Raw genomic sequence first — 15,680 nt, 5'->3', positions numbered from 1 at the left:
TGGAGTCTGAAATGCAAAATTACAGTTAAACTTACTTTACATTCAGATGGTTCTGTCTTCTCATGCGCAACAGATATCTGTGGATCTCTGCCGCCATTGGCTGTATTCTGATGAATTCGGAGAAAAACTCATGGAAGAGAGATAGAGAGAGAGAGTAGAGAGAGAGAGGGAGAGAGAGAAAGGCTCATTCCTCTTAAGCAAATCTCTTCAGATTTCAGGGGTTTTCCTCTGTTATCACATACCTGCAGACACACAGAGAGAGAGAGACAGCAAAAGATTCTGAGAAATATCACATATCTCCTGTACACCTAACACACAGGTAACCAGACCTGCACTCGAGGAAAAACAGATCTTACAAATCCACACCGTATTCTCAAAACATATAGAATACATTGCTAATATATTAAAACATTATAGTATTTTGCAAAAAATATAAGAATTGGATGCTTTTCATATATTAAAACATACAAGCACTCGTTTCCAATATGTTTTATTACATATATTGCATATTTTTGTTTCGTAAGTTATTTGGTTTAACATTTACATTACATTTACATTTAGTCATTTAGCAGACGCTTTTATCTAAAGCGACTTACAGATGAGGAAACATTGAAAGCAATTATAACAACATAGGCAACAAAATACATAAGTGCATCAAACTAGTCCATTAAAGCCTGGCACAGTATAAAAAGCTAAGAATAGTGAGGTTAGTAATTTTTTTTATTTTTTTTAAAGAAGGAAAGGGAAGAGAATTAGGAAAAATCAATCAGCGACGTGTTGACGGAAGAGATGCGTTTTTAGGCGTTTTTTAAAGATGGCAACCGAGTCTGCTGATCTTGTAGCAGCTGGTAGATCATTCCACCAATGTGGAACAGATCCAGAGAAGGTACGGGAGAGTGACTTTTTTCCTTTTTGTGATGGTACCACTAGTCGTTGTTCCTTTGCAGACCGCAGTGATCTGGCAGGAACATAGATCTGCTTTAGCGAGTGGAGATACGATGGTGCAGATCCGGTGTTGGTCTTGTGCTTTGAACTTTATGCGGGCAGCAACAGGGAGCCAGTGTAACCTGATGAAGAGCGGAGTTACATGCGCTCTCTTCGGTTCATTGAAGACCACTCTTGCCGCCGCATTCTGGATCACCTGGAGAGGTTTGATTGTGCAAGCAGGAAGTCCAGCCAGAAGCGCATTGCAATAATCCAGTTTGGACAGGACAAGAGCCTGGACTAGGACTTGCGTAGAGTGCTCCGATAGGAAAGGTCTAATTTTCCTAATGTTGTAGAGGATGAATCTACAGGACCGGGTGGTGCTGGCAACATGACTTGTGAGGTTAAGCCGATCATCGATTACCACTCCCAGGTTTCTGGCTGGGCTGGACGGTGTAATCGTTGATGAGCCTAGTTGAATGGCAAGGTTGTGGTGAATCTTTGGGTTGGCCGGGATCACAAGCAGTTCCGTTTTTGCAAGGTTTAGCTGCAGGTGATGATCCTCCATCCAAAGCGAGATGTCACTCAGGCATGCCGCGATGCGAGCAGCGACCATCAGATCGTCCGGTTGAAATGACAAGTAGAGTTGTGTGTCGTCGGCATAGCAGTGATAGGAGAAGCCATGCTTCTGAATGACCGAGCCGAGGGATGTCATGTAAATGGAGAAGAGTAGCGGTCCAAGCACTGAGCCCTGTGGCACCCCTGTGTTGAGCTGTTGGGACGCGGAGACCTCATCTCTCCAGGATACTCTGAATGACCTACCCGAGAGGTAGGACTCAAACCATTGCAACGCCATTCCAGAGACACCCATAGCACTGAGAGAAGCCAGGAGGATGTGATGATTGACAGTGTCAAAGGCAGCAGACAGATCCAGTAGGATGAGCACAGATGACATGGATGATGCTTTTGCCAGTCTCAGGGCTTCGATGACTGAGAGCAGTGCAGTCTCTGTGGAATGACCGGTCTTGAAACCAGACTGATTGCTGTCCATGAGGTTGTTTTGCATGAGAAAGGAGGAGAGCTGATTGAACACAACTCGCTCCAGGGCTTTGGCGATGAAGGGAAGAAGGGAGACAGGCCTGTAGTTTTCTAGCAGTGTAGGGTCCAGGGTGGGTTTCTTTAGGAGCGGTGTGATGCGGGCCTCTTTGAACGCGTGGGAAATGTCCCAGTGGTGAGCGAAGAGTTGATGATGTGGGTCAGAGCAGGCACAACCGTTGGAGAGATGGCCTGGAGGAGATGGGTGGGGATGGGATCCAGTGGGCAGGTTGTAGGGTGGTTGGAGCCAATGACCTTTGAGACATCAGCTTCAGACAGAGTAGAAAAGGCGGGGAGCACACACGTGTCAGGGATGTGGGCGGGTTCGACAGATGGTGGCGTAGAGAACTGGCTGCTGATGGCAGTAGTTTTCTTTACGAAGAACGATGCAAAATCAGCAGCTGTTAACTCCGATGAAGGTGCGGGAGCAGGCGGACAGAGGAGAGCAGAGAAGGTTTTGAAGAGCGTTCGAGAGTCCGGAGAGTTGCAGATCCTCGAGTGGTAGTAATCTGTTTTTGCAGAGGTGACATCTACAGAGAAAGAAGAGAGAAGAGATTGGTAGAGAGAGAGGTCTGCAGGGTCTTTTGACTTGCGCCATTTTCTCTCAGCTGACCGGAGGCTGGCGCGATGCTCACGCAGTACATCCGATAACCAGGGAGCCGACGGGGATGGACGGGCTGGTCCAGATGCAAGAGGGCATAGGTTGTCTCAGCAGGATGAAAGCGTGGAACACAGAGTGTCTGTGGCATTGTCTGTATTCAAAAGAGAGAGCTTATCAGAGGGGGGGAGTGCAGAGAAGACAGCAGAGGAAAAACAGGAGGGAGGGAGAGACCGCAGGTTGCGCCGGAAGGTGACCATCGGTAAGACATCTGCGATATCCAGAGCAGTGAGGTCGAGGTCAAGGGTGATGAAGAAGTGATCAGACGTGTGCAGCGGGGTGACCTGAGAGTGATGAGTGGAGCAGTACCTTGTGAAGATCAGATCTAGATGGTTTCCAGACTTGTGGGTTGCTGATGTGGAAACCTGCTCGAGGAGAAATGATGCGGTCAGGTTGACGAAGTCAGCAGCCTGTGGCTTTCCTATGTGGATGTTGAAGTCACCTCGTACCACCAGGGGAGTACCATCCTCAGGGAAGGATGAAAGAAGCACATCCAGCTCCTCCAAGAAATGTCCAAGCTGACCTGGGGGACGATATATAACTACAAAATGACTTTTAACAGGGTGGGTGATAGTAACAGCATGAAACTCGAAGGAGCTGTTGTCACACAAGGGTGTTAGCTGATTGAATTTCCAGTCTTTGGGGATGAGTAGACCGGTGCCTCCACCCCTTCCTGTGATGCGAGGGCTGTGGGAGAAAGTGTGGTTATGGGAGAGGGCAGCGGGAGTGGCAGAGTCCTCTGGTTTGATCCATGTTTCAGTAAGTGCTACAATGGAAAGACCAGAATGTTTAACAAAAGCTGTAATGAAATCAGCTTTGTTCACAGCAGATTGGCAGTTCCACAATCCTATTGGTAAAGTAGAAGGGGCAGTTGCTAGCAGTGATACATTGTGAAGGTTATTAGCATTGCGTAGCCTTCGGCATGCGGCAGATGATTTTCGTGTTGTGATAACAGAAAGGATTTTAAAACACATATTTAAGAGAAGCAGAAAGAAAATAGGAAGAAACATTTAAGATAACAATAAAGGAATAAGTGTTAGTGCAAACAAGTAAGACAAAAAGTGCAGGTGTTGATACAAAACAGAAAAATAATAATACAAAAGAAGTGCAATACTCAAGTGCCCTGTCGGTGTCCCCATTCGGTGGAGTCGCGCGCAGGTAGAGTCGATGTCTTTACTCTCTTCGGTCTTCACGCGATGAGGGCTGCACGCGACCGCTGCCGCGGTGGGTAGACGCTTTTTAAATACGCGTCTAATTACTTAAATTCAACAGGCCCCGCCCTCAGATGACACGCGTACACAAAGCAAACAAATTAATCTAGCCCAAGAACGAACGAAGGAACGATACTACCCGCGGTTTCACCACGTGACAGAGCGGAAGTAAATACAAAGCGATTTCTCAGTTTAACACAGTACTAAAACTCAACAAGACACAATTTAAATACACTTACACAGTTCTGTACGCTTCTGCTGCTATATTGCTTCTCCTACAGATTGAACACTAATCTCCGTTTAAATAACAGTGCTGGCGTTTGGCCCCGCCCTCAGATGACACGCGCACACAAAGCAAACAAATTAAACTAGCCCAAGAACGAACGAAGGAACGATACTACCCGCGGTTTCACCACGTGACAGAGCGGAAGTAAATACAAAGCAATTTCTCAGTTTAACACAGTACTAAAACTCAACAAGACACAATTTAAATACACTTACACAGTTCTGTACGCTTTTGCTGCTAAATTGCTTCTCCAGTTTAAGTAAGCCGAACTTTCAAATTTTGATTACTGTTAAATTAAAGTTCTTAATAAGTCTTAGTAAGTGCGACGTAAATGAACTGTAAAAACTGAAATGTTGTTTAATGGTTTTCTGGCTATTAATATTGGCTTTGACATCATCAGACAGAAGAGAAAAGCATTGCTCAAGTATCATTCATCTGTCATTTGTTTCTAAATCTGCAGCACATTCATGTACAGTCACAAAGATTTCTGCAGATTTCTGCTGGGTCTATTTAGCTAGGCACTAATAGCCTCTCATGGTATAAATCTCTAAATTCCTGTCAGATTCTCTCTCGATGTGTTTCAGAAGAGCCGCTGTGTTCACATAATGAGTCACGGCATTTACTGTTCAACTAAGACTAAAGAAAAAAGAGTTCTCTGTGTGTCTATTATTTTATTATTTAAGTATTAAACCCTCATTCTGTTTCTGATAAAGCAAAAATATTTCTGATGTGCTTTACATTGGCAAAAAGACATTAAATATACATTTATTCAAAAACAATACAAAATACAAATGTCCATAAAATGAAAAAAAATAAAGTAGTTCTGATCCCGGATATTTCTCAGATGTTGCTCAGGAGAATTGATGGAGTTCTCATTTGTATTTCATTTAAATATGAACTTCTCAGGAGAAATAAAAATAAAATGAGTGTAATGAGAGTGTAATTGAATAAACACATGAAGAGTATGGAGATGTAAATGAATGTGGATTGTTGAGGTAAAGGCATCTGGATTTGAGTAAATGTCACGGAAAACGTGGTGGAAGAACCCAATTGCAGGCAGCGGGGATGAAGGGGTCAACAAACAGACTTCAATAATAACAGAAAACAAAAACCCACGAGGGGGTAACAAAACAGAGTTCACAATAACAAACTGAAAAACTAAACACTCAACAAGAACTCAACTATAAAACACTAAGACTAGAACTAAGACTAGAACTAAGACTAGAACTAAGACTAGAACTAAGACTAGAACTAAGACTAGAACTAAGACTAGAACTAAGACTAGAACTAAGACTAGAACTAAGACTAGAACTAAGACTAGAACTAAGACTAGAACTAAGACTAGAACTAAGACTAGAACTAAGACTAGAACTAAGACTAGAACTAAGACTAGAACTAAGACTAGAACTAAGACTAGAACTAAGACTAGAACTAAGACTAGAACTAAGACTAGAACTAAGACTAGAACTAAGACTAGAACTAAGACTAGAACTAAGACTAGAACTAAGACTAGAACTAAGACTAGAACTAAGACTAGAACTAAGACTAGAACTAAGACTAGAACTAAGACTAGAACTAAGACTAGAACTAAGACTAACTATACTTAACAGTATCTGTCAGGACAAGGCTTCTAGGACGGTGTAACAAGTACAACGAACGAGCACAGGACAAAGAACACGAGGATGTTTTAAAGGGGAACAAACACAGGATAATTACTAAGGGGCAGGTGAAGGTAATGAAACACTAATGGGAAGGCTAACAAGACAAAAAGGCGGGGAACACCTACGGGACACGAGAAAGCACATGGCAAGTCAAAATCTAAACAAAGCCATGTCTTTCTCACACAAAACCTAAGGCTATGCCATGACTCCGCTGCAAGACCAAAAATAAACATGACATGATAGCGGAATCATGACAGTAAACTTGATGAGAAATATTTGGGTTCATATTGAGATTACTAAAACTGCATTCAATAATATCGCTTTTTGATTTGACAAATCTGAGCTCAGTTTGAGACGTTGTTGACATCCCTTCTGAAACTCATTTGTGAGATTACAGATTCTTTTTCACAAGATAAATATCTGAGACATGAATGAGATTAAAGCACGGGGTCTCCATTTGCTCTCAGTTTAATATGCTTGATGTATGGGATACATTGAAGAGCACTCTCTCTATCTCTCTCTCTATTTCAATTTTCTATTTATTTGTGCTTTATTGGCTTGACAAAATGTACATTCATTTTGCCAAAGCATTTTCAGCTATATAAATAGTGCAAGTATGTAAACAAAAGAAAAGAAAGATAATTATAATAATAAAATTAAAGAAAGTGAGCATGTGTCTGGGGGGGTTTACAGGCTATTTGGCTATGTTTCTCCATTTTGAAGCACAAATGATTTGTTTTGAAACAGCTGAAGATGCAGCACACGCAGCTGTTTCACACATTTACTGTGAATAATGAGCTGTGTGTATGAAACAGACCTCTAAATCCCACCAAAGCCACTGATAATGAGAATCTCACCAGAGCGTCTCTCTGACTCATACACCAACACAACACCATGCACCTATTCAAAAAAAGTTTAGACATTCTCTCATATAAACATTTACTCAAAACTCCACCCGAGAGTCTAAAACTTAACCACTGAAATCTCACCCATGCAAAACCTTCAAATTTGAAGCATTGACACCCAACCCATGATGTTAACATAGGAGCGGCGGTCATATTTACATATCAACACGTTCAGTATTCATCATCTCACAGCTGTTGAATTCAATTCAATTTTATTTATATAGCGCTTTTCACAATTTGCATTGTTCCAAAGCAGCTTTACAGGGGAAAAACGAAAAACATGGTGTTTTATATAATAAATCCAATTATTCTAGTAAATATCTAATGTCAGCATCTCCTGTTGGTTTATTTAGCATATTTTGCATTAAGTGAATGCTTGGCTGAAAAGATGCGTTTTTAATCTAGATTTAAATTGGGCAAGTGTATCTGATCCTAGAATAATATCAGGAATGCTATTCCAGAGTTTAGGTGCTACGTATGAGAAAGCTCGACCCCCTTTGGTGGATTTAGTTATTTTAGGTGTTATCAAAAGTTGTGCGTTTTGAGATCTTAGAGAGCGTGACGGGTTGTAGTGTGATAGAAGCTCTGTTAGGTAGGTAGGGGCTAAACCCTTTAAGGCTTTATAAGTGATTAAAAGAACTTTAAAGTCAATACGATACTTAATGGGTAGCCAGTGAAGGGTTGATAAAATTGGGGTTGTGTGATCGTATTTTCTGGACCTGGTTAGAACTCTGGCAGCTGCGATCTGAACTAACTGTAGTTTGTTTATTGATGATGCAGGACAACCACTAAGTAGCACATTACAGTAGTCAAGTCTTGAGGTCATAAATGCATGAATAAGATTCTCCGCGTCAGCAACACACAGAATATTTCGTAACTTGGCAACATTTCTTAGGTGGAAAAATTATGTTTTTGTGACATTTGAGATGTGATTTCGAAATGACAGGTTTCTGTCTAATATAACGCCTACTAAATATCTTTTACTGTATTTGTTGGAGTAACAGTACATCCTTCAACTTGCAGTTTATAATCAGAAATATTTGGTTTGCGTGTCTTTGGTCCGATAAGTAATATTTCTGTTTTATTAGAATTTAAAAGAAGGAAATTACAAGTCATCCAATGTTTTATATCTTCAATGCACTCTGCCAATTTGGATAGCTGGGAGGAATCATCTGGTCTTGATGAGATATATAGCTGACTATCATATGCATAGCAATGGAAGCTAATTCCATGTTTTCTTAATAATGTTTCCGAGGGGAAGCATGTATATGGAGAACAGCATGGGTCCCAGAACCGATCCCTGAGGTAATCCATAATTTACTTGCGTTAGATTGGATGATTCCCCATTTAAATGGACAAATTGATGTCTGTCTGACAAGTAAGATCTAAACCATTGTAGTGCCTGTCCCTCAATACCGGTATAATTGTGTAAGCGATCTAGAAGTATGTTATGGTCTACGGTATCGAACGCAGCACTTAGGTCAAGCAGGACCAGGAGTGAGATGTTACCTTTATCTGATGCTATAAGCAGGTCGTTTGTAATTTTAACGAGCGCAGTTTCAGTGCTATGATGCGATCTAAAGCCTGACTGAAATTTTTCATGCATGTTGTTATTTTGTAAGAAAGAGCAAAACTGAGTGCACACTACTTTTTCTGGTATTTTAGACAGGTATGGGAGATTTGAAATCGGTCTATAGTTTCCAAGTTCATTTGGATCTAAGTTTGGTTTCTTTTGTTTAGAGGCTTAATGCTGGCCATCTTAAAGGGTCCTGGGACATGGCCTAGATTAATTGACGGGTTGATAATGTTGTAAATGGGCTCAATTGCAACAGGTAGTAACTCTTTTAATAATTTAGTTGGTATGGGGTCTAGTAAGCAAGTTGTAGGTTTAGAAGTTGCGATAAGTTCAATTAAATCTTCCTGTTTTATAGGTGAAAAACGCTGGAGCCTTTGTTTTGGAGCGATGGTTGGTGCTAATTCATAGGACAGATTTGGAGGTTGAGTTTTTACAATTTTGTCACAAATGTTTTCGATTTTCACTGTAAAAAATTTCATGAAATTATTGCTACCGAGGTGCGGCGGAATAGCCAGGTCAGGTGGTGTCTGTTTATTTGTTAATTTAGCGACTGTGCTAAATAGAAACCTTGGATTGTTTTTGTTGGTTTCTATGAGGTTACGAAGTTGCTCAGCCTTTGCTGCTTTTCGTGCCTTTTTATAACAATTTGCACTCTCTTTCCAAGCCATTTTAAAGACTTCTAATTGCGATTTTATCCATTTGCGCTCTAGTTTGCGAGTTTCTCTTTTAAGGGCGTGAGTGGTGCTATTGTACCATGGTGCAATATTTTTCTCATTAATCTTTTTTTACTTCGTAGGTGCAACAGCTTCTAATGTATTAGAGAAAATAGTAGCCAATTTCCTGGTCATGACATCGAGCGATTCTTTATTTATTGGTATGGTTATTAAAGGAGTCAGATCTGGCAAGCTCTTTGCGAAGCTATCTTTAGTAGCGGAGGTGATTGTTCTACCCTGTCGATAACGAGTTAAAGGGCTGATTCCTGACATGCGCAAAGTACCCGTTATGACATCGTCGCTTTGAGGCATAATATCTATATTGGTTAGATCGGCTCCATGAGATATAATCAGGTCTAGTGTATGATTAAATCGATGAGTGGGTCCTTTATTGTGTTGTATTACCCCAAAAGATTGTAGTAGTTCTGTAAACGCCAGTGCTAATGCATCGTTAGCGCTATCTACGTGGATATTAAAATCTCCGACAATTAGTATTTTATCAACGTTAACCAATAGGTCCGATAGGAAGTCTGCAAACTCTTTCAGAAAATCAGTATAGGGACCAGGGGGTCTATACACCTTAGCCAATGTAAAAGAAAGCAATGTTTTTTTACTTTTGTTAGGAATAATTATGTTCAATGCAAGCACTTCAAATGATTTAAATTTATGCTCTGTTCTCTGAGTTACAGTAAGAAAGTTTCTAAATATTGTAGCGACGCCGCCACCTCGACCAACCAGACGTGGCTCATGCATATAACAGTAACTTGGTGGGGTACACTCATTTAGGCCGAAATATTCATTTGGTTTAAGCCAGGTCTCGGTAAGACAGAGTATATTAAAACTGTTGTCCGTGATCATTTCATTTACAATATCTGCCTTTGAATTTAGTGATCTAATATTAAGTAGGCCGAACTTTATAAATTGGTTTTGGTTGTTTATTACATTGTCTTCAGGTTTAATCACGATCAGATTTTTTCTCTGACTTTTGCCAAAATTTTTACTTTGTAGTATTATTCAGGGGACACATATAGTCTCTATATATTTGGAAGCAGTAACATTTATAGCAGTTGAGGCGCACATACTATGGTTAAAGGTTTGACTTACTGGAGGTACAGGTGTGACTTGCTGTTATATCTGTGTATAGTCAAGCAGGACGTGTTTCTGATCCAACACTGCCGAAACATTTATATAAACATGTTCAATGCTTTGTATTGTTGAGTTGTGTTATGAATTGCAATGGGAATCATCTGTTTGTGTGTTTATGAAATAGTTGTGGTTTAAACATTCAATGTATTGTCTTATACATTTATACTTTCTAAAACAAGAATGATCAAAATCACACACTCTTACTGAACGTGTAAAACGCTAAACAAGCCCCGAAGATGTTGGATAAGAATATTGTTCTAGAACTGAAAAACATCCAGGAACAGGTTCTGCTTGAAAAAATCACATTGACAGAAATGTAAATTTGGACTCTGATAACACACCTGTGAGTCTTTGACTCTCTTTATCTGCTGTGAATGAGAATCTCATTAATTCAATCCCTGTAAGATTATTCTGCCTACTACATCAACATCTGATACTCATTCTGTTTTACTCATTCTGTTTTAAGTCAAAACCATCAGAAATACTTCTTAGAAAGAAAAAGCACACATGAGGTTTTTTTAATATCTCAATTATGTATCCTAGACATCAGTGAGAATAAATGAAGTCTCTTCTGGTTCTCAGATATTACCCCTCAGTCATTAGAATTTCAGAAGAAATATCAACAGTGTCAAACTGAGCTGAGATTTGTCAAATCAATATTATTGAAGATCTCAATCTGAACTAAAATCCAGATTATTTTATTTGTGCCAATCTCATATCTGTTTGTGTACCTATAGAGTAGGACTGCATCCTTCGTATCTTCAAAGTGTATCAAATTTGTAAAAGACAGATACAGCTGCATGATTATTTCCAAAAACAGGCAAGGAGGTGTGCGGAGGGGGGGGGGACTACAGCACGAGCACAAAGCACTTCATCGCATTATCCCTGCATGACTGTTGATTCACTATAAATTCAGGTTATATACACTTACGTGCAGATTGTGACGGACTTTTTCGCTTCAGTCCTGCATGTTCAAAAATTTGAAGAAAAGTCAAAGAGACAGTTTTTCCCAATAAGTTTAAGTAGAATTTATTATCAGATGTAAAAGCTTCTTTCCAGCTGGGGTTGCCTCTCAACATATATATGAGCGAACAACTGAAAAACACACTTCCGGGTTACAGATATTTATAATATATGTGACGTCGATTCTCTCTTCAGGCTCCTCCCCTTCCTTGGGCGGGCGTTCAATTCTCTGGAACCAATCACCTCGGGACATGTTAAATCTGACTCCATTCCCCCCAACCGTTGGTTCCCTGCAAAACATTTTGAAAATAGCCGTCCTGCCGAAAAGTGCGATTTACGCACACACACACACGTTATTTGAAACTCAGCTTCCGCATTCCACAAAAAAGTCGTTTCACACTCCTGCCAACTAGTTTTCAAGATTTAGAAAACCCAGCACAGCATGGACATACTCATATCATTATATTTGACAGTAAAACAACAGTAAACATAAACTTATAATACATAGAACATCGTAACCCCAATAATTGCCAACAAAACACAGACATTTGACTCAGTTCTACTTACCGCGTGTGGTTCATGTCCGGCAAATTTTAGCACTGGGACCGCTCCATCCAGTTTCAAGCGATCTCCAAATCCAGCGTTATATCCATCGTTTATATAACATAACATTCATCACCGAAATCCAGTCAACTAACAAACACAGCTGAACATCAGTTCAACGAATATAGATGGGCGTGCTTTTTCTTCCGCTTTCGCTGGATGACGTGTAGGCGTGCTTTTCCAGAAGAATTATCCAATAAGGGACTGAGAAAAGTCGTTCAGCATTTGAGCATTTTGAATGTACGAAAAAAGCATTTTCATGTACGAAAAAGCTTTCCGAAACTTATACGAACCCCAGTGGGGGTGGTTTGAGCACAGAAATACTAATTGATACGTCCAACTCGTTTTTTAACACATTGATCATGTCAAGCAGGAGAATCCAGCACAATTAACACTGTAAAGAAGTCAGAATGCATGAAACACTGTTGCACCACCCCTTTAAGACTCAAACAACACACAGAAAGCTGGTGTTCAATAGTTTGTTCTGTTCTGTCAGTGTTTCTGTAAAATCTTCATGACCTCACAGTGATTGCACAGATCCAACTATCTGTGCTTTCTGATCTTTTCACCTCTACACGTCACAGAACTTTCACTTAAGATAATTCACTTACAGTACATCATTAATTTCAAAAGATCAAGGACCCACATTCATTGCCAGAGCAATTTCTCACAAACTGAAGGACACGAGCCTGCAGTCTGGGTCAGAAATGAAGAATTATTTCACACAGAGGGAACAACATAGAGAGCGAGAGACTTTGCTTATGTGGTTTTGTTGTGTAAGGTAAAATAAAACATGTTTTTACACACTGTGACATGGGTGATTCTCACAAAATTTTGGTTTCAAGATGTCAAACATGATTTTCTTAAAAACACTTGAATCAATAAATTCTCTTTATATTCATTTAAACAAAATATGACATGTTTAAAGGTATTCATTTAAAAACTTTTACTGACAGTTTAACACAGTTGTAAATATTTTTGCAAAAAAAGGCCTCCTTATCATTACCGTAACCATTTAAAACTGTCAAACTCATAGCATGAACATGCCTAAGAAAGTTTTTATTACAATAATCACCTTAATAAAACATTATAATATATTTTAATAGAATATTATTCATGTAAAAATTTTAATATTTAAATTTTGCTCTGTTTAAATTACAACAAAGCAGTCAGAAAAATCGGGACGTGTTACGGTTGTAAGAATTTCAGCATAAAAAGCAATACAATACTTAAATTATTAATTCCTATGTCAAACTTATGTTTTGTCCAAGGTAGAGAACACAATTATATTTATTATGCAATTGTATGTTTTATAATTCAAATCTTTAATGCCATGATGTTTCTGTTGTTTCGTGAGAATCACCCACATATCCAGAATGTAAAATTTTGTTGTCAGTCATGTAACCATAACACATTTCCTAATCAGATTCATTTGGAATCATGAAGCAAGGCAATCTGAGAGCAGAACGGAGAATTGAGATTAACTTGAAATCACCAATAGTGGATCGAATTTACATATTAGTGGATGGCTTTTATAATGATACTGAACCCAACAGACGTTCACATGAATCAGACACCAGAACACTTCGTTCAACAGACGCAGTCTGGAACTGTGTGTTATCGACTTAACGCCCAACACCTTGAATTTAAAGCAAAACCTCTAGTGTGCAAAAAGTGCTTTATTCGTTCAAAATATTGAAAGAGTATGTCCTTAAATTACATTTAAAAAATTAAATTTCATGCAGCATGTAATGTTGCTGTGTTTGAATGTAAGCAGTCTACCAAGTTGTAAAGCCGAAAGTGAACGAAAAGTTAATGGCTTGGGGAAAAAGGAGTCGACTCTGAATTACTCGCAGAGGCCAACCTACAGTAAGTGGGCGCCCAACATAAAATTATTCAATGAGACCCTTCTGACATTTTTTTGTGAATATTTATTTGCCCTAAAAATAGTAAGTGTACCAATAGTGTACCAATACATGGGATATTAATAAAGGCTCATAAAGGTATTGTTAGCATCAATTTTATTTTTCACTTTTCTATTAGTCTTAATAAATTGAATTAAATTAATTGTATTATCTTAATAAATATAAATGTATCTGTATCATCCTTTCACGTTAAGTTTATCAAACTCAATTATTCAAAGGGACAACCCAAGCACAAATCCCTCTAGTAAATGTCACAATCTGCTGCTGGGTCAACATTTATCAGTAAGTAATATTTTTCTTTCTTTGCCATCCACTCTGATAAGAACTTTACACGAGTGCTGTCTGTCACTTCTGTGCAAAACTTTAAGTTCATCTAATGCCACACAGAGAATAAAAGTTTTTAATCAAAATTGAAAATAGCATCAGGAATCGTTTTCTAAAGTATGCCTTCATGGACATGAAGCAAATTATTCGGAGGTAAACAACTGTATAGTGTGTTATTGAGACAAAAACTTGCGAGAGTGAAAAATTTACAGTAGATGGGATTGGGTATTGTATTGCCCCAGCGCGCCTCACATTATGTAAACTGCATTTATAACAAGGAATTGTCATGGAAAATAGCAGTAAATACACACCATTTATTCTCTTTTTCTGAAGTTCACTCCGCACTGCCAGGGCATCGATGGAAGAGCGCTTAATAAAAACGAAGCAGGGATGTGTGATGTGTTTAGCGGATATCAAAGCGCGTGAAGCGGGAGAGAGCACTCAGCTGGAATGTTGTTGAGTGTTTTAATAGGATGGCAATTTCTGACTGTTTCATTGGTCAGCCCTCTGGGCCTCCCTCAAAAGCAGGGCCCCAGGCAATTGCCTGCATTGCCTGCCGCAATTCTACACCTCTGGTCACACGAACGAGTCGCCTTAATTTCAGTTCCGTGTCAGATTTGCGTTATTCGATGTAATTTACATTTAGTCATTTAGCAGACGCTTTTATCCAAAGCGACTTACAAAGAGTTCAGGGAGCAATAAGCGATATGTCACACAGGAGCAATAATACAATAGGTGCTAATACAAAGTTACTAGTTTTTTACAAAAGCCAGACCACTACCTGCTGAGAGAAAGAGAGAGAGTTAGTGTACATTAAATTATATGTTTTCACTTAGTATTCACAGAAGAGATGGGTTTTAAGTAGTTTTTTTAAAGGTTGTGAGAGATGTGTTTGACCGGACTGCGTTAGGAAGAATCAGTGAACGAATCGTTTTAAGAGTCAGTCAAGAAGTTCCTGTAGCTCTTTGGTTAGAGCATGGTGCTAGGAACGCCAAGGTCATGTGTTCGATCCCAGGGGATTGCACATAGCCAGACACAAATGTATAATACAATGTGATGTAAGTTGCTTTGGATAAAAGTGTCTGTCAAATGCATACATGTAAATGTACATAATTGTGATGTTAGACTCTCTGTAAAACAAACGGCCTTGAAAATCACATAATATTTATTTGCAGAACTTTAAACATGCGGAAATACAATGACAAGAATCCTGTACTGAACGATCAACGTCTTTCATAAATAATAGAACATACACTGTACATCTCTCTCTCTCTCTCTCTCTCTCTCTCTCTCTTTCCCCCTCCATCTCTTTTTCGCACTTTCTCTGGATCTAAGGAGTCACCTTCTCATCTTGAAGTGTAAACATTCAGGTTTATATTCTTATAATCCAGCAGTGTATTAGCGGGATGCTAATACAAGCTAAAGCTCTCCTGGTGTAGAGGTGAAATATCCTGTGAGGAAACTTAACAGGCAGACATGTACATCATCGGCCCGTGTTTGCTCTCTCACCCAACTACCATCAAACTTATTTTCTACATACGTTCAGGTTGGATTTATTCCGATAATTAAGGTAAGCACATATCTCACTCGGTTTTACTTCCAATGCACCCTTTAACAAATCTCTCCAAAAACATTCTGTGTCCTACAAGGCCTTGGAAAGACGAGTCTACACAGCTCAGACAGAATCTGA

The sequence above is a fragment of the Barbatula barbatula genome (genome assembly GCF_947034865.1).
Source record: "Barbatula barbatula genome assembly, chromosome: 19".
NCBI lineage: Eukaryota > Metazoa > Chordata > Actinopteri > Cypriniformes > Nemacheilidae > Barbatula > Barbatula barbatula.
The sequence above is the reverse complement of the archived record's forward strand: the minus strand, read 5'-3'. Positions refer to the sequence as shown.